Raw genomic sequence first — 20,206 nt, 5'->3', positions numbered from 1 at the left:
TTGACGAACGGTGGAACAGACGGGTTAACTGTTCAAGTTGTGTGGTGGGTTGTGTGTGTGTGGTGGGTTGTGTGTGTGTGGTGGGTTGTGTGTGTGTGGTGGGTTGTGTGTGTGTGGTGGTTGTGTGTTTGGTGGGTGTGTGTGTGGTCGTGGGGTGTGTGGTGGTGTGTGTGGTGGATTGTGTGTGGGGAGCGGTAGTGTAGCGGTTAGCGCGCTGCGCTATGAACCTGGCGACATGAGTTCGGTTCGATTCCCGCTCACGGCCAACACCAGTGACGATTATCTGAACCGGTCCCGGCCTCCCCTAGGTCGACTCAGCCTCAAATGAGTACCTGGTGAGGTGTGTAAACATCGTCACTGGGGAGACAAAGGCGGTCGGGCGTGGTGCTGGCCACCCACCCCCTCGTGTACCGTTCTGGCCTTCATAGGTGCTTGCTAACAGCACTTGCCCCTACAGTCTGTTAAGGCTATACGGGGGATCTTCATCTTTGTGTGTGTGTGGTGGGTTGTGTGTGTGTGGTGTGTGTGGTGGGTGTGTGTGTGTGGTGGGTGTGTGTGTGGTGGGTTGTGTGTGTGGTGGTTATGTGTGTGTGGTGGTTGTGTGTGTGTGGTGGTTGTGTGTGTGGTGGTTGTGTGTGTGGTGGTTGTGTGTGTGGTGGTTGTGTGTGTGGTGGTTGTGTGTGTGTGGTGGTTGTGTGTGTAGTGGTTGTGTGTGTGGTGGTTGTGTGTGTGGTGGTTGTGTGTGTGTGGTGGTTGTGTGTGTGTGTGGTGGTTGTGTGTGTGTGGTGGTTGTGTGTGTGTGTGTGGTGGTTGTGTGTGTGTGGTGGTTGTGTGTGTGTGTGTGGTGGTTGTGTGTGTGTGGTGGTTGTGTGTGTGTGTGTGGTGGTTGTGTGTGTGTGGTGGTTGTGTGTGTGTGGTGGTTGTGTGTGTGTGGTGGTTGTGTGTGTGTGGTGGTTGTGTGTGTGTGGTGGTTGTGTGTGTGTGGTGGTTGTGTGTGTGTGGTGGTTGTGTGTGTGTGTGGTGGTTGTGTGTGTGGTGGTTGTGTGTGTGTGGTGGTTGTGTGTGTGGTGGTTGTGTGTGTGTGGTGGTTGTGTGTGTGTGGTGGTTGTGTGTGTGTGGTGGTTGTGTGTGTGTAGTGGTTGTGTGTGGGGTGGTTGTGTGTGTGGTGGTTGTGTGTGTGTGGTGGTTGTGTGTGTGTGTGTGGTGGTTGTGTGTGTGTGGTGGTTGTGTGTGTGTGGTGGTTGTGTGTGTGTGGTGGTTGTGTGTGTGTGGTGGTTGTGTGTGTGTGGTGGTTGTGTGTGTGTGGTGGTTGTGTGTGTGTGGTGGTTGTGTGTGTGTGTGGTGGTTGTGTGTGTGTGTGGTGGTTGTGTGTGTGTGTGGTGGTTGTGTGTGTGTGGTGGTTGTGTGTGTGTGGTGGTTGTGTGTGTGTGGTGGTTGTGTGTGTGTGGTGGTTGTGTGTGTGGTGGTTGTGTGTGTCCGTATCCGTGTGTGAGAAGCGGTAGCGCAGTGAATAGCGCAACGATTATCGAACCTATCCTGGGCCTCCCCCTAGATCGACTCAGCCTCAAATGAATAGCTGTCACGGTGCGTAAAACATCGCCACTGGGGAGACAAAGGCGGCCGTGCGTGGTGTTGGCCACCCACCCCCTCGTGTCTCGTGTCGGTCTTCATATGCGCTCTCTAACAGCACATGCCCCAACAGGCTGGTCAGGCTAGACGGGGGATCTTTGTCTTTGCCACGACAGCACTGATGTCACCCCCCCCCCGTGTGTGTCCGCGTGTTCTCTGTGCCAAGTCTCCTACAGTTGACACCATAGCGCACTCCCACTGTACAGGTGTGTTAGCTAGTGCGCAGTTAATGCACGGTGTAGGTGGATGAAGAAGGGGCATTGCCCGAAACGTCGCATACTATATATATATATTTTTAAGGAGTGCTATTTGACGAACGTGTTGATTTTTTGTTGTTGCAGTTATTTGCGCGTGTGCACCACTGCCGGCATCACGAGGCAATGCACTGACTGTCAGCAGCCCAGGTGAGTCCACTGCTGGATGAAGGTCTCTCGCCACGCCAGCCAAGTCTTGGGGAGCTGTTTGGCCATACTTCACCTCGCTCGTCAATGCGGGCAGGGTGCACGTGTGGTGCGGGCCAGCAACCGGTTCAGGTAATCGCCACTGGTCCAGGTGGCGCTGTACGTTATCCAATAGACTACCGCTCCCCACACACACACACATATACAAACGTATACACACACACATATATATAATTCTACACACACATATATTAACTTATACACACACATATATATATAATTCTACACACACACATATATTAACTTATGCACACACATATATATATATAATTCTACACACACACACATATACAAACGTATACACACACATATATATATAATTCTACATATATACACTCACACACCTACCAGCACGACCGGCTTGGCCTAACCCCAGGTCCCTCGCACGCCACGGCTCAGCCAGCAACGACCACTCCTCCCCGTGACCGACTACTGTCTCTCTGCTCTGGAAAAGCACCGCTGCCCGAAACGTCGGGCCGCTCTCGCGAGGCGTTAATGCGTTCGCTCCCAGCAGGGCGGTGTGTGAGTGAGTGTGTGAGTGTGTGTGTGTTAGTGTGAGTGAGTGAGTGTGTGAGTGAGTGTGTGAGTGTGAGTGAGTGTGTGAGTGAGTGAGTGTGAGTGTTTGTTAGTGTGAGTGAGTGAGTGTGTGAGTGAGTGTGTGTGAGTGTGTGAGTGTTAGTGTGAGTGAGTGAGTGTGTGAGTGAGTGTGTGAGTGTGAGTGTGTGTTAGTGTGAGTGAGTGAGTGTGTGAGTGAGTGTGTGAGTGTGAGTGAGTGTGTGAGTGAGTGAGTGTGAGTGTTTGTTAGTGTGAGTGAGTGAGTGTGTGAGTGAGTGTGTGTGAGTGTGTGAGTGTTAGTGTGAGTGAGTGAGTGTGTGAGTGAGTGTGTGAGTGTGAGTGTGTGTTAGTGTGAGTGAGTGAGTGTGTGAGTGTGTTTGTGAGTGTGTGTGTTAGTGTGAGTTCATAGCTGCGCTATAAACCCGGCGACACGAGTTCGATTCCCACTCACGGCCAACACCAGTGACAATTATCTGAACCGGTCCCGGGCCCCCCCCTAGGTCGACTCAGCCTCAAACGAGTACCTGGTGCGGTGTGTAAACATTGCCACTTGGGAGACAAAGGCGGTCGGGCGTGGTGCTGGCCACCCACACCCTCGTGTACCGTTCCGGCCTTCATAGGTGCTCGCTAACAGCACTTGCCCCAACAGTCTGTTAAAGGCTATACGGGGGTTCTTTGTTCTTCTTTGTGTGTGTGTGTGAGAGTGTGTGTGTGAGTGTGTGTGAGTGTGTGTGAGTGTGTGTGAGTGTGTGTGTGAGTGAGTGTGTGTGAGTGTGTGTGAGTGAGTGAGAGTGAGTGTGTGAGTGTGTGTGTGAGTGTGTGAGTGAGTGTGTGTGTGAGTGAGTGTGTGAGTGTGTGTGTGTGAGTGAGTGTGTGAATGAGTGTGTGTGTGTGAGTGTGTGAGTGAGTGAGTGTGTGAGTGAGTGAGTGTGTGAGTGTGTGAGTGAGTGTGTGAGTGAGTGTGTGAGTGTGTGAGTGAGTGTGTGTGAGTGAGTGAGAGTGAGTGTGTGAGTGTGTGTGTGAGTGTGTGAGTGAGTGTGTGTGTGAGTGTGTGAGTGAGTGTGTGAGTGAGTGAGTGTGTGAGTGTGTGAGTGAGTGTGTGAATGAGTGTGTGTGTGTGAGTGTGTGAGTGAGTGAGTGTGTGAGTGAGTGTGTGAGTGTGTGAGTGAGTGTGTGAGTGAGCTCTCATTGTCTCTCTCTCTCTCTCTGTGTGTCGACTCAGCGCGGGTGTTAATTGAAGCTTCAGAGTTTGTTTATCAGCTAATTAACGCGCGAGATAAATGTAAATTAAAGTCAATACTTTTTTCCGTCACTTGTTTGCAATGTGTGTATAATGTGTGTGGAGTTCGTGTGTGTAGTGTGTGTGTGCAGTGTGTAATGTGTGTGCGTAGTGTGTGTGTGTAGTGTGTGTGTGTAGTGTGTGTGTAGTGTGTGTGTAGTGTGTGTGTAGTGTGTGTAGTGTGTGTGTGTAGTGTGTGTGTGTAGTGTGTGCGTAGTGTGTGTGTGTGTAGTTTGTGTATAGTGTGTAGTGTGTGTAGTGTGTGTGTAGTGTGTGCGTGTAGTGTGTAATGTGTGCGTAGTGTGTGTGTGTACGTACACACACACGCTACACACACACACTACACACACACACTACACACACACACTACACACACACTACACACGCACTACACACACACTGTACACACACACTACACACACACTATACACACACACTATACATACACACTATACATACACACTACACACACACTACACACACGTACACACACACGCTACACACACACACACACACTACACACACACTACACACACACGCTACACACACTACACACACTACACACTACACACACTATACACAAACTACACACACACACTACACACACACTACACACACTATACACAAACTACACACACACTAACATTACAACACACACACTCACACAACACACACACACTCACACAACTAACATCACTACACACACACATATAATTAACATGACTACACACACACTCACACAACTACCATTACTACACACACACGCACACAACACACACAACATTACTACACACACACTCACACACAACTAACATCACTACACACACACTCACACAACACACATCACTACACACACACTCACAACATTACTACACACACACTCACACAACTATCATTACTACACACACACTCACACAACACACACTCACACAACACACACTCACACAACTAACATCACTACACACACTACTATCATTACTACACACACACACACAACATTACTACACACACACTCACACACACACAACATTACTACACACACACTCACAACATTACTACACACACACTCACACAACTAACATCACTACACACACACTCACACAACACACACTCACACAACACACACTCACACAACTAACATCACTACACACACTACTATCATTACTACACACACACACAACATTACTACACACACACTCACAACATTACTACACACACACACAACATTACTACACACACACTCACAACATTACTACACACACACTCACACAACTAACATAACCACACACACACTCACACAACTACGATTACTACACTCACACACACACTCACACAACTAACATTACTACACAAATACACAACCAACGTAACTACATAAACACATGCACACCCAAAATCGCCATCACTACACCACACACACATTCACCATTACGCACTGCTTACACAACAGCCTGAGCTGAGCAGGCTGTTGGGGCGAATCATGCGCGGTCGCCTTTGTCTCCCCACAGTGCCGATGTTTTATTTACACTCATTTAAGGCTGAGCCGACCTACGGGAGAGGGGTCCAGGACCCGGTTTAAGATATTCGTCGTCACCTGGGTTGGCCGTGAGTGGGAATCCAACTCGGTCTCGTGGAAGACGGCAGACTCGCTGCATCGTTCTGATGCGCTTCTGCGGCCGTCTGGAACGCTCTTCCCGTTAGAGCGATGGCACTTTTACATCATCGTCGTCATCATCGTCATCTAGATTGACAGACTCATCTTGAACCGCGTGTTGTTGTTGTTGTGTTCAGTTCGTCGCCCTTCCCCCCGCACCTCCGAAGAATGCGCGCTTGGCTTCGTGTGTACGGCGCGAAAGAAGTTCGACCCGCCCCCCCCCCCCCTATCCGCCCCACCACTCGCTCGGCTCAGCAGCCGCGAGCGCGCTGCGTGTGGCCCCGCATCGACAACACCGCGGCTCGTGCCGGGGGAGGCTCTTCCCAGTTGCGGCTCCGCCTGGCCGCTTCGTCGGTGGTGAAAACTTTCCACGTTTCAATGCGCCACCGTCGGCGAAAATCGCGTCGTGTTGGTGTGTGTGTGTATATACAGGTAGTCCCCGAGTTACGATGCTCCGACTTACGCAATTTCGATCTTACGATGGCGATACGACAAAATTGCCATCAACAACCTTAACATCGTTCAAGTGTGCAGACGACGGACAGAATCTTGGTGAGTACAGCACAATATGATACGTTACGATACCTTCAATGCATGGTGTGATACGTAGCTTTAGCGATTTAATTGTAAGGTTACCACGATACGATACGTTCAATGCATGTTGAAAGTTTTTATAGCAGATAGGATTGTTTCCTGAAAAAAACTTTATATTAAATTGCAGTTTATATCGGTGGGCTAAGAATTTACCTTGTTTTTTTTACTTTACATTTTACCGTGCAATGCAGTATTGTAATTACTACATGCATACGGTATATAGTTTATACAGCACGCTACTGTAAATTGCTCTGTTTTGCTAAATTATCACCATTCTTTAAGACTCCTGGGTAGGCGAGGCCATCTTCGACTTACGATATTTCGACTTACGATGGGGTCGTCGTAACGCATCTCCATCGTAAGTGAAGGACTACCTGTATTTACACGCGTATACAGTTAATTGGGTTTGTTTTGTTATGCCAGATATGATCACACACACAAACACAACACCTACCGGATTATAAGACGCACCACCCACGTTTTGCAGGGAGATTAAAGTGCGTCGCATAATCCAGAGAATACCGCATCCATATATAATATAGACCCACTACAGCCTTAACCACCGACTGTAGGGGCACGTGCTGTTGGAGAGCACCTATGAAGGCCGGCATGGCACCACCACGACCGACCGCCTTTGTCTCCCGAGTGGCCACGTTTACACATCGCGCCGGGTACTCATTTGAGGCTGAGTCGACCTAGGGGAGGCCCAGGACCGCTTCAGATAATCATCACTGGGTGTTGGTGGCCGTGAGCGGGGAATCGAGGGCGAGCCGCCGGGTTCGTAGCGCAGCCCTTGCGCTAACCGCTACACAACCGCTCCCCACACACACACAGACACACACACAGACACACACACAGACACACACACGCGTTTGTGTCTGTGTGTGGGTGTGTGTGTATACCTACAGGCGTGAGTGTCCACGCACACGGATTTGGCGTTGGCCACGCGTGGTGCCGTAGCGGCCTCCACGCGGCTCTCCGTGTGCACCGCTGGGCCGAGGGTCCGCGCGGCCCGATCGAGAAGCGAACGCAAGTCGAGTCCGTCTCTCTCCTGCCAGCAACCGAGTCGCTGTTGGAGGCGTCCACGCGACTGGATTATGCGCAACCGAGTCGCTGTTGTAGTGGTGCGGGCCACTCCTCGTGCCCGTGGCGCGCCACTGCGCAGGTCGCCACGTGGGTTCACGCGCATCGCGACCCTTGCCCCGCACGGCACATGTGGGGTAAGGGCTGGGGAGACAAAGGCGGGCGGGGCAGGGGGTTTTGTCCGCACCACCCCCCCCTCATGTGCCGCGGCTGCCTTCATCGATACTCGCTCGCGGCGCTTTGCCCCAACAGTCTGTGCAAGGCCACGGGCCGTCTTCGTGTGCGAGTGTCCAGCGACGTGCATGCGCATCGATGCGCGCATTACGCGCTCGCGTGTACAGACGTGGGCTGCACACGCGGTATATTGAACGTCCTTATTTCAGCCATGGTCAATCCACTGCTGGATGAAGGCTTCTTACCAGCACCTGCACGCGAGCCGACGGCTCCGTCTCCTCCTCGGCAGTCGTCGTCACCACGACCACCACCACCATCACCACCACCCCTTCGTCACCATCACCACCCCCTACTTCTCAAACCAAGCCCCCCTTTTAAAAACACGATGTCATTCACCGGCGCGTGTTCACTCATCCACGCGTTCCCACTCTGCGTCTCTCAATGCAATTCCGAGCGTGTTATCTTTCAATGCTTCTTTGGGAACTTTTCACTCGTATGTGTGTTGTGTATGTGTGTTGTGTATGTGTGTGTATGCTATGTAGTGTGGGGAGCGGTAGTGCAGTGGTTAGCGCTACGCTGCGCTACGAGCCCGGCGACCCGAGTTCGATTCCCGCTCACGGCCAACACCGGTGACGATTATCTGAACCGGTCCTGGACCTCCCCTAGGTCGACTCAGCCTCAAATGAGTACCCAGTGTGGTGTGAAAACATCGCCACTGGGGAGACAAAGGCGGCCGGGCGTGTTGCTGGCCACACACCCCCTCGTGTGCCGTTCTGCCCTTTATAGGTGCTCGCTAACAGCACTTGACCCAACAGTCTGTTCAAGCTATACGGGGGATCTTTGTCTCTGTAAGGCCTACACAGTGAGTCTGGGGCCTGTGTGTGACATTCATAGTCACGTGCGCCCCTTCGTCTCGCCGAGGTGACGGCTCAGCGTGAGCCCCCGGGGTTGCTGAACACGGGTGGTAACACGGCCAGCAACAAACAGCACTCTCTCAGCGTTGTGAGAGGGAACAGTGACATTGCGGGTTCCTTGGAATTGAACAACATTATTATTGTAATTATTTAAGAGCTCTGGGGGGGGGGGGGTGAGACGACGCTGATGTTGAGAGGAGGGAATTCCAACGTCAAGCGGTTCGTGGGAAGAAGCATAAAAGTGATGTGAGTGAGTGGGTGAATGTGTGGGTGAGTCAGTGAGTGGGTTAGTGTGTGTGTGAGTGTGTGGGTGAGTCAGTGAGTGGGTGAGTGTGTGTGTGGGTGAGTGTGTGGGTGAGTATGTGGGTGAGTGTGTGGGTGAGTCAGTGAGTGGGTGAGTGTGTGTGTGGGTGAGTGTGTGGGTGAGTGTGTGGGTGAGTGTGTGGGTGAGTGTGTGGGTGAGTATGTGGGTGAGTGTGTGGGTGAGTCAGTGAGTGGGTGAGTGTGTGGGTGAGTGTGTGGTGAGTCAGTGAGTGGGTGAGTGTGGGTGAGTGGGTGAGTGTGTGGGTGAGTCAGTGTGTGGGTGAGTGTGTGGGTGAGTGAGTGTGTGGGTGAGTGAGTGTGTGGGTGAGTGAGTGAGTGGGTGAGTGAGTGGGTGGGTGAGTGAGTGGGTGAGTGTGTGGGTGAGTGTGTGGGTGAGTGTGTGGGTGAGTGTGTGGGTGAGTGAGTGTGTGTGTGGCTGAGTGAGTGTGTGTGTGGCTGAGTGTGTGGGTGAGTGTGTGGGTGACTGGGTGTGTGTGTGGCTGAGTGAGTGGGTGAGTGTGTGGCTGAGTGGGTGGGTGAGTGAGTGAGTGAGTGTGTGTGTGGGTGAGTGAGTGAGTGGGTGAGTGGGTGAGTGAGTAAGTGAGTGGGTGAGTGTGTGGGTGAGTGAGTGTGTGTGTGGCTGAGTGAATGGGTGAGTGAGTGTGTGGCTGAGTGGGTGGCATAGCCGTGGGCTGCCCTCGAATCGCGGTTCACACAAACGCACGCACGGGGCTGTTGAACGATGAGCGGGTGACCGGTGAGCATTCATCATTTCAGAAATTCAGGAACCGAAAGTCGATCTCCAGTGGAACTGTGGGTACGATTGTGCCCGATCGGCAGCTGAAAGCGGAAACGGTGTTTTGTTTGTTGCTGGACACGGCAATACGTGCGGCGAACCGGTAACCGGGGATTTACCGGTTTGTTTCATTCGGTTACCGGTTTGGCAAAACCACAATTTTTGCAAATGTACTCGCAACCCTCGGATATTGTAGCCGCTGCCAGTGGTGACTGCGAGTCATCATCATCATCATCGACACCGCCGTTAGAACTCTACATCCTGCACTGCTTTCTTATGTCAAGTCTTCCCATTCGTCGTTACAATCATTGTCGCGAACGGATCGTCGACACAACGCCTGTGCACGCATCGTGGGTGACGACTCCGCGGTAGTCGTCGACCACTTTGAATCGACTCCGTGCGTCTGCGCCTCCTTGCCAGCTCGGCGTCTCTCGCTCTCGATCCGTGGACCCGGGGCGGTCCGCGCCGCGGCCACGCTCTTGTCGATTATAAACGCATCCCCGGTGGAATAAAGTCGTGACTTACACACGCGCACGCGTCACGCGCCTGATGATTGCTCAACGACGCACGCGCTCCGCGTGGCTGACAGTGGCAGCTGATGATTCACGTTAATATGTGGACGTGCGTTGGGGTGCGTGGGCGCGTGTAGTGTGCGTGATCATCCCACGTGGGCGCACGGATACATCTGCGCGCCTTCTTCTTGCGTCACGCGAGGCGTGTTCACCAATCATCGGGCGCGCGCAGCGAGAGGAACGACCTCAAATGGCGATGGATGCGAGAAGAGCGTGGGGGGAGGAGGAGGACGGTGACACCGTGGCCGGTCGCGAGGACTTTTAAAATGTTGGGGAAACCCCGAATTGAGGATTTATTTGTTTAAACTTTAAACAAACAATTGGCAGCGTCTGTATGCACCTGGTCACGTGGGACGTACAACTGCAGTGGCTTTCGACGAGACGTTCGTTCCACGCGCGCGACGAAACGCGGCTGCGCTCTCAAGGCTGAAGGAGCAAAGTCAGACGGAGGTTGGCGATCGTCGTTAGATTAATACCCGCGGCGCTTGTAATGCCACCCGATGGTGTCCGTGAACTGCATTGAAGCGGTTGCCGCGCGTGAACCCGCGCGTGAACCCGCGCGTGAACCCGCGCGTGAACCCGCGCGTGAACCCGCGCGTGAACCCGCGCGTGAACCCGCGCGTGAACCCGCGCGTGAACCCGCGCGTGAACCCGCGCGTGAACCCGCGCGTGAACCCGCGCGTGGTTCTGGACGACAGCGCTGCGATGCGCCGCGGCGCTGTTCGTCGACTTAACGCAGAGACGAAGGCGGCGGCGGCGGCGGCGTTCGCCGCTCGCTGGCGACTCCGTCGGCAGGGGGAGGCGCGGCTCGCTGATGAGCGGCGAAGAAACACAAACCCGCGCCTGGTCGTGGCGCGAGTTTGCGATCCACCCGCAGTGCGAGTGGGAAGACGTCTTGGCTCTCAGTTTTTTAATTAAAATCCACGTTTTTTTGTGTGTAAATTTGCTTCGGGGTGTATACAAGTTGCCGACGCAGCAACTTAAGTAATAATAATAACAACAATGATAATAACAACACACGCACACACTCAAGACTCGAGTCCGAGGAGTCGCATCACTCGATTTGGATATTTGCCCGATTCCTTTCTCACACCGTTTGTTTGTCTAAGTTCACATTGACTGTACGACTGTGGCAATGCTTCACTGCCATGTTGTCAATCCACTGCTGGATGAAGGCCTCCCCCATGCCGCGTGTGCCCGTTCGACCATACTTCACCACGCCGGTTCGTGCGGGGTGAGCGAAGGATGGGCGCCCGGGATAAGTTGCCACTCGCCCCCCTTGATGTGAGCCGTGGCCGAGTATCGATCTAAGGCGGCCGGGTTCAGCACTCTGACGGTCGCGGCGCAGAGGCCACCACCCGATACCACCGATCACAGTCGCCGTCCCTTCCTTCCTTCTGCCAGATCCCTCCTCGCGGAGGTTGACGTCGAGAATGCGGATATGGGGGCCACCTCCGTTTTTGTGCGGTACCCTCCCCCCCCCCCGTCTGTACGCCGTGAGATAACCTCCACTCTGTGTGCGAACGATGCAATTATAAACAACGATTCACAGACCGCTGTCGATCTACTGCTGGATGAATTCGTGCCCGCGCTCTGTGGGATGATGGATGTTGGAGTCGGTTGACCCAACGGGGCAGTGCGGACTGCACTGCGAACAGAACAGCGCAGTCGAGGTCCCGGGTCAGATTCTCGCCCGCCCACTAATGTGAGCGCAGTGCGCTAACCACTACGCCACCACTCCCCCCCCCCCATTCACACAGAGCGGTGGCGAAATGTTAACTCCCTCGCCTGGTATGCAGGAGGTTGTGGGTTCAATCCCGACCCTGACGCCTGCTGCTGTATATTCGGAGTTTGCGTGTCTCTCTCTCTCTGTGGTCGTTTGGATTTTTCTCCGGGTCCTCCGCTTTTTCCCCCTCCACGTTTAGAATCAACGTCACGCGTCTAGAGCGTTTGGCGGCTATAATGTCCCACGCGATCAGCCGCTTGGTCGAGCTATCGGTTGTGATATTCAGGTCGCTTCTGAAAACGAATAAAAAACTAAAACTAACGATGTGACTCTCCCCGTGGTGTTTGGTTACCCGACACGCCACGAGAGCGCCTTAGTTCGCGCGGCACTACGACACATCGAGGCCGCTCGCTCGGTACGCGCCCTGCCCAGCGCCCCCCCTGGGGGCAGCCCCCCCCCCCGTGGGCATCCCCCCCCCCGGGGGCAGCCCCCCCCCGGGGGCAGCCCCCCCCCCCGGGGGCGGCGAGGGGCAGCGAGCGTCCAGGACGTGGCCGCTTTACGACGACTTCGGCGTCACACTCTTTGGAAATGAAAATTAAATAGACATAAATGTAATGCACTGAAAAATGTCGTTCGATATCGTATTTATATTCAAAGCTCTTCTTGAAAAAGGCTCCTCAAAAAAAAAATACTTCCTGAGGCCTTGTAAAAGTTTAAAATATTTGTTTTGGAATGATAAACAATTGGGTGGGGTCACGAATTATTCAATTTCTGGGGGACAGGGACCAACCCGATCACACCGTAGTGATGACGCTTCCAGCCCCGATGCTCTCCGTGCCAAGTTAAGAATGCCCCGTGTCCCTTCCCCAGGGACCTCATCGCGACGGCACGGCACGCATCCCTCCACCGCGGCCGCGTGGATTTGACGGTCAATCCCGCGGCAACGGAATTACACACACACGGGGGGTGCACATTAAACAGCTGGGAAGAGCATCACGGGATGTGAGCCGGTGCTTGGGACGCGTGCACGTCCCGAGTTGTTGGTGTTCACCACGCCCGGCTCACCGCCTCGTCTCGCCGTGGTCTCATCGTGTGCCCGCATGGGTTGCGTAATTACCTTACCGCCCCCCCCCCCCCCCACGATACCAATGACGGGCCGTAGGGACAAGTGCTGTTAGCGAGTAGCAGCGCCTATGAAGGCCGGCACGGCACACGAGGGGGTGGGTGGCCAGCACCACGCCCGGCCGCCTTTGTCTCCCGATGTTTACGCACCGCACCAGGTACTCATTTGAGGCTGAGTCGACCCTAGGGGAGGCCCAGGACCGGTTCAGATAATCGTCACTGGCGGTGTTGGCCGTGAGCGGGAATCGAACCCGGGTGGCCGGGCTCGTAGCGCAGCGTAGCGCTAACCACTACACCCACCGCTCCCCGTCACATCGAAGGGCACACACTCACAGCTGAAGTAATCAAGGTTGTACGTGTATGTATGTGGACATGTATAATAATAGCAAATGTTTCGCCTGTAAGCCTCTAAGCAAACATTCAACAGCTACACATGCGTATAATTGTGAGGTACATTTACCAGTAAGATGATTTGTTGAAAGTTTGTGAACGAGTGACTCTATAATTGTTTGACTATATTTAATGCAGTTTTCATTTCAGACCCACGTGCTGATGACGTGGCATCCATCGGGAGACTTGTGATGAGAATTATAAATATTGTTATTTTGAGAGCCTATATGTCCATCTCTCCTCTTATCCAATACTTTTCACCCCATGTGTATACGTACACACACATTCACGCGCACACGCGGAGACACAAAGTACAAATGTCCCCCGTATAGCCTTAACAGACTGTAGGGGCAAGTGCTGTCAGTGAGCACCTATGAAGGCCGGAACGGTACACGAGGGGTGGGTAGCCAGCACCACGCCCGACCGCCTTTGTCTCCTCAGTGGCGATGTTTACACACCGTACCAGGCCGCTCATTTGAGGCTGAATCGACCTACGGGAGGCCCAGGACCAGTTCAGATAATCGTCACTGGTGTTGGCCATGAGTGGGAATCGATCCCGGGTCGCCGGGAACATAGCGCAGCGTAGCGCGCCAACCACTACACTACCGCTCCCCCCACACACACAATACCACACACACACAATATTACACAATAATACACACAACACGAATATATACATACACACAACATGCAGACATACACACGCACAAAGACAAAGATCCCAGTGTAGCCTTCATAGACGGATGGGGCAAGTGCTGTTAGCGAGGAGGGCGCACGAGGCGGCGCTCTGGCCAGCACCACGCCCGGCCGCCTTTGTCTTCCCAGCGCTGATGTTCACATCCCGCAGTGGGTGCTCATTTATGGCCGAGTCTACCTAGGCGAGAACCAGGAACCGGTTATGATATAACTCGCCACTGATGTTAGCCGTGTCCATGGTTTCAGAGTAAACACAACAGGTAACATCGTCACAAAAAAAATCGTTCCTGGGTAGTAAGTGTTATTTCCTAATTGCGTATGCCTCAAAAGTACAGAAAGTGGCTATTATTCCCCACAAACTTTGCTTTTGTGACCAGGACAGTGATATTTTGAATTTTCCACATTTTCAATGAGAAAACGTGTACATTTGTCTCATTCCTTCACATAAAGTCCTGGTCACAAAAGCAAAGTTTGTGGGGAATAATAGCCACTTTCTATACTTATTAGGCATAAGCAATAATAAAATAACAGTACCCAGGAACAAAAATAGTGTTACATAGTTTAATTAATCTATGAAAGCTCAGCATTCATAGATTATTCTGTGTGAAACACAGGTGTGCACTGTGCGTGTACACGTGTACACTCACTCGAGCGTGACGCGGTCATTAGCTTCCGTGTACAATCTGAAGTGGTGGAAATTCCACATTTCTGCGGCGAAGGAAAAAAGACTGCCTTTTGGGACAAGCGCTGTTGACGTCCCACAAAGTGCTACGGTACTCGTTTTATCGACCTCGGATGAATGATCGGGGTCAGTCGACTACGGCACCGCGAGTTGAACTCCTCTGTCGGGTTTATCGACAGGTACACCTCGCTCGCCTGCGCGTGAACGCGTTCTCGTGGCGTGCACGTGTCCACGTGAACCACAGCGTGAGATCACGCCCGCGTGTACATGCGCATGCTTGTGTATGGAACGGTTGTGCAACATGCGCGTGCTTCCGTCTCACGCTCGACACGGCCGCTCTGCGAGACTCGGCCCCGGAGAGACGGAACGGGGAGAGGTGGAGTGAAGGGAGTGAAGGGAGAGGCGAGAAGATGATGAGGTGGATGATGAGGAGGATGATGATGAGGATGAGTGTGGAGGTTTGAGAGAGGGAGGAGAGGCGCGGGAGCGCGTGGAGTCAGGCCCTGCCGACCCCGGGCCGAGTGAGCCCCGCCCGACACGGGGTGGACCCGGGGTGGACCCACTCGGGGTGGACCCACTCAGGGTGGACTCATTCGGGGTGGACTCACCCGCAGGGGGGAAGCGCTGCCGGGTGGACCCAGTGCCAGCGCGGCGCCGAGACGCTGCTGATGATGCTGCTGATGTTGTTTAAACTGCTGCTGCTGATGCTGCTGTTTAAACTGCTGCTGCTGGTGTTGGTGCTGCTGCAGCTGGTATTGGTGTTGCTGCTGGTGTTGCTGCTGCAGCTGCTTCTGCAGGTGCTGCTGGTGCTGGTGTTGGTGCTGCTGCTGCAGGTGCTGCTGGTGTTGCTGCTGCAGCTGCTTCTGCAGGTGCTGCTGGTGCTGGTGTTGGTGCTGCTGCAGGTGCTGCTGCAGCTGGTGTTGGTGCTACTGCTGCTGGTGCTGCTGCAGCTGGTGTTGCTGCAGCTGGTGTTGGTGCTACTGCTGCTGGCTGCTACTGCGAGTGGAGATCCCCGCGCTGTTCGCTCTTCGCGCCGATCACCATCGCGGATTGCGCTTCACTCCCGCTGAGCGGCGAGCAGCAGCAGCAGCGGCGCGAGGGAGATTCATGGCACCTCTCCTCGTCTCTCTCCTCGTCTCTCTCCCCGTCTCTCCTCCCCGTCGGCCCTCTCTCTCTCTCTCTGTCTCTCTCTCCGTCTCTCTCTGTCTCTCCCTCTCTGTCTCTTCCACTGCCCCCCTCGACCGCCTCCTTCACTCTGCGCGCGTCTCTGCCGTCTTCTCGGCGCGTCGTCCGCGTGTCCGGCCACGCGAAGTCGCGCGGATTTCCAGAGGCGAGCGCGGCACGGAGACGGAGCGCGGCACGGAGACGGAGCGTGCCCTGCCCCCCCCCCCCCGCACAGCAGCAGCTCGTGGCTCCTTCTCGTTTAACCCCGAGACTGGGAGGAGGCGAGTGGGGGGGGGGGGCTGGACACCAGCGTGGGAGCGAGACGCGCGCCACAGGAACGGGGAGTGAACCCTCACGGCCAGGGTCGCCCCGAGTCGCCGGCGCACTGAGACTCGCCAGCGATCGAGAGGAAGAGAGATCGCGAGACGCGCCTCGCACTCTCTGCCTTCTCTCTCTCTGCTTCGCTCTCTCCCTGCCGCCGTCTCTCGCTCCCTCTCTCTCTGTCTCCCTCGTGTCGGGGGGAGATTCACTCCCCGCTCCCCCGGACCTCCTCCCCCTCCTCTCCCTCCCCCAGGGGGGGGGGGAGAGAGGGGGGGGGGCGGTGACGCGGCGCGCCCGAACGCCTCCAAGCCACGGAGACTCCGGGACCCGGAGCGGCGCTGCGTTTGTGCGCCTTCTAGCACAGCCACCACCACAGCAGCTATAGCCACCACCACAACAGCTGTAGCCACCACCACCACAGCAGCTGTAGCCACCACCACAACAGCTGTAGCCACCACCACCACAGCAGCTATAGCCACCACCACAACAGCTGTAGCCACCACCACCACAGCAGCTGTAGCCACCACCACCAACACAACAACAACAGTAGCTGTAGCCACCACCACAACAACAACAGCTGTAGCCACCACCACCACCACCACAACAGCTGTACCCACCACCACAACAGCTGTAGCCACCACCAACACGACAACTATATCCACCACTAACACACCTATAGCCACCACTAACACTCCTATAGCCACCACTACACTCACCTATAGCCACCACTACACTCCTATAGCCACCACTAACTCACCTATAGCCACCACTACACTCACCTATAGCCACCACTACACACCTATAGCCACCACTAACACACCTATAGCCACCACTAACACTCCTATAGCCACCACTAACACACCTATAACATATACCACCAACACCACCACCCACGGCTCTACCTCCCAGCACGAGGACCATCTCGTGACGGACACTCTCCTCGTTCTCGCACCAATCCCACCCCGTATCTCACGCCGCCTGCCCCCGTCGCCCTCTCGCCGCTGCCTGGGCGCCACTGGGGTCGAGACCTCGTGGGCCGGTCCAGTGGCCTGCGGGGCCCCCCTCCTCCTCCCCTCCCCACTCAGGGGGGGGGGCTGCTCGAGTTGGGGGGCCTTCGCCCTGGCACCACCGCTCCCCGCACCGCCCCAGTCCCGGGGCTCCGCGAACTCCCGCGGGTCCCGGGTTCGATTCCCCCGCACGCGGCCAACACCGGGCGGGCACGATGACCTGACCCCGTCCGGCGCCTCGCTCGGCCTCGTGGACACGGCCAAGCAGGGAGACAAAGGCGGTCGGGCGTGCGTGGTGCTGGCCACCCCCCACCCCCCCCTCGTGTGGCGTGCCGGCTTTCGTAGCTGCTACAAGCTAACAGACCTTGCCCCGACAGTCTGTCAAGGCTATACGGGCGATCTTTGCCTTTGAGCTGGAGTCGTGCGCTGTGCCGGTTCGTGGCCGGTGGGAGCTCCAGGCAGACGCGAGCTGTAGGGAACGAGTGGCTGGAGGTGCGCTGATCACACCAGAGTAGTTAACTCGGGCGAAAGGTGCAGATCTTCCCCTGTCTTCTTTAGTCTCATATTCTCGGTTCTTTCGGTAAAGTCACGTAGAAGGGAAACAATAAAATAATAAAAATATAAAACGATAAAATGCTCACGACGTTTCGACTGCCAACACAAGCAATCGTCATCAGGTGTGAAAAAAACACAGCAAGAAATTTTAAATCAAAATTCTTTAGTCTCATTAATAAAGTAATACATATCTATATCCCAAATAATATAATTTGCTCCACTACGGCTCACATGAAGAAAGCTTCAACCTCCAATATAATCATGCACTTTTATATATATGTTGTTGTTATTAAATCATCACTTCTGCCACATCCGGGGAATGAAACAGCCACATCGCTGGGTCCCCAGCGCCTCCTCCAGCTTGATGCAGCTAATTCGGCTGTGACGGTCCCACCTGATGACGGAGACTTGTGTTGCCTCCGAAACGTCGTGATTTTTGTTTTTATTTTATTTTCATTAATTTTGATGTTTTACCTACGTGACTTTACCGAAAAAACCTAAGAATATCTTTCGGTAAAGTCACGTAGAAGGTAAATAATAAAATAATAACATTTTTATATAATAACGTCGTGAGAAAATTTCTCACGTTTTATTTTCATTATTTTATTATTTCCTTCTACGTGACTTTACCGAAAGAACCAAGAATATTTGGCTGCTCTGAATTTCCGCACGACGATGAGCCGCTTCGTTGAGCTATCACTTGTAATAGCCGGGCCGCGACTGAAAAAGAGCTGCGAAATCGCTCAGTGGGCCTTACCTGCTAAACTGAATCGCTCAGTGGGCCTTACCTGCTAAACTGAATCGCTCAGTGGGCCTTACCTGCTAAACTGAATCGCTCAGTGGGCCTCACCTGCTAAACTAAATAGCTCAGTGGGCCTTACCTGCTAAACTGAATCGCTCAGTGGGCCTTACCTGCTAAACTGAATCGCTCAGTGGGCCTTACCTGCTAAACTAAATAGCTCAGTGGGCCTTACCTGCTAAACTGAATCGCTCAGTGGGCCTTACCTGCTAAACTAAATAGCTCAGTGGGCCTTACCTGCTAAACTGAATCGCTCAGTGGGCCTTACCTGCTAAACTGAATCGCTCAGTGGGCCTTACCTGCTAAACTGAATCGCTCAGTGGGCCTTACCCGCTAAACTGAATAGCTCAGTGGGCCTTACCTGCTAAACTGAATCGCTCAGTGGGCCTTACCTGCTAAACTGAATCGCTCAGTGGGCCTTACCTGCTAAACTGAATACAATAGTTTTAGTCCGACCACGCTCATTGCTCGGATTCGCTGGGAGTTTGCAATGTGTCGCTGCTACATCCGCGCTACTCTCGAGATGGATACTGCGCGTGTCCTGGCTGGCCGCTGGCTGGGCTCCTTTCCACCCCAGCAGAGACTCTGTTGGTAGTGGCTGCTGCGGGCAGTTGCAACAGAAAATAGCGGGGTAACCGGCTAAATTGGGTTTTCCGTGCAACACGCCAAGGCTGATATGAGTTGAAACGGCAGAAGGCGGTCGAAAGACATTTGATAATAATAGAAAGATGGCAACACTGAAGAGGTGTGAGTAATGAGTGCACAAGACTGACACGATTCGTTTGAAATTGATACTCTTTAATTTGTGTTCGTATTAATGTAATTATTTGGGCAGAATGTTATTGAAATCCTAGATGATATAAAAAAAACCTTCACAATACATTATCTTGGTATTTATAATTACAAGTGCTCCGAGTACAGGGGCATTGTGACGAGATGTTTCGTGCGGTTATTGGTGACGGGGTGGTTCAGATGCTGTAGCTTAAGAGCTCGGTTCCATCACGGGCTCCTGAACTCCGGATCGAACCCAGGCTCAGTGCCCTGACTCCCCAAGCCACCCGGCCTCCTCCTCCGCCTCCTGAAGGATGTTGTTTTCTTTATAAACTAATTTCAAACTCGGACAGCCATGGACACACAGACCAAGGCACGCATCTACACCACGAGGAACAACTCATTTAAGGCTGAGTGGACCCAGGGGCAGCCTAGGGGATGGAAGAAACTCCACTTGCCACTGATGTTGGCCGTGGCCTGGAATCGTACCGAGTTGCGACGGTCTCTTAAGAACTATACCAGTGTAAAGACAAAGATCCCCCGTGAAGCCTTAACAGACTGTTGGGGCAAGTGCAGTTAGCGAGCGGCTTCGAAGGCCTGGAGAGAGAACGAGGGACGTGGTGTGGCCAAAACCACGCCCGACCGCTTTTGTCTTCCCATGTTTTAACACACCGTACCAGGTATTGAACTCACATTTCACGACGCTCCAAGAGCGCAGTGCGCTAACCGCTGCGCCACCACTCGGCACACTCGACACACACGAACACACACGCGCACGGACATCCACGCACGCTCATACATCACGCGCACGTCACGCGCGACACGTGTTGAGCCATTGTTACCGTGAAGACTCCACTCTGGCAATCTCTCAATTAGCTGCCGATGTAATCTCCTCGCTCTCGTGCCACGGCGCGTCCACTCGCCCGCCGCTGTCCGTCCGCTCAAGCCCCCCCCCCCCC

The 20,206-nt window shown here is 53.9% G+C and overlaps 1 protein-coding gene across 1 annotated transcript in view; it reads right to left on the bottom strand.

Moving 5' to 3' along the window:
* The window catches only part of LOC144933657 (homeobox protein otx5-A-like), a 49,420-nt gene extending 34,019 nt beyond the window's left edge, over positions 1-15,401 (bottom strand). Inside the window, exon 1 of the mRNA XM_078858699.1 lies at positions 15,239-15,401. The gene's annotated coding sequence lies outside the window, so the exon portion shown is untranslated. The remainder of the gene's footprint in view (positions 1-15,238) is intronic.
* Between the last annotated feature and the right edge of the window lie 4,805 nt (positions 15,402-20,206).

The sequence above is a fragment of the Lampetra fluviatilis genome, chromosome 7 (assembly GCF_964198595.1).
Source record: "Lampetra fluviatilis chromosome 7, kcLamFluv1.1, whole genome shotgun sequence".
Taxonomy (NCBI): Eukaryota; Metazoa; Chordata; class Hyperoartia; order Petromyzontiformes; family Petromyzontidae; genus Lampetra; species Lampetra fluviatilis.
Note: the sequence above shows the minus strand (reverse complement) of the source record. Positions and strands in the feature narration are given on the sequence as shown.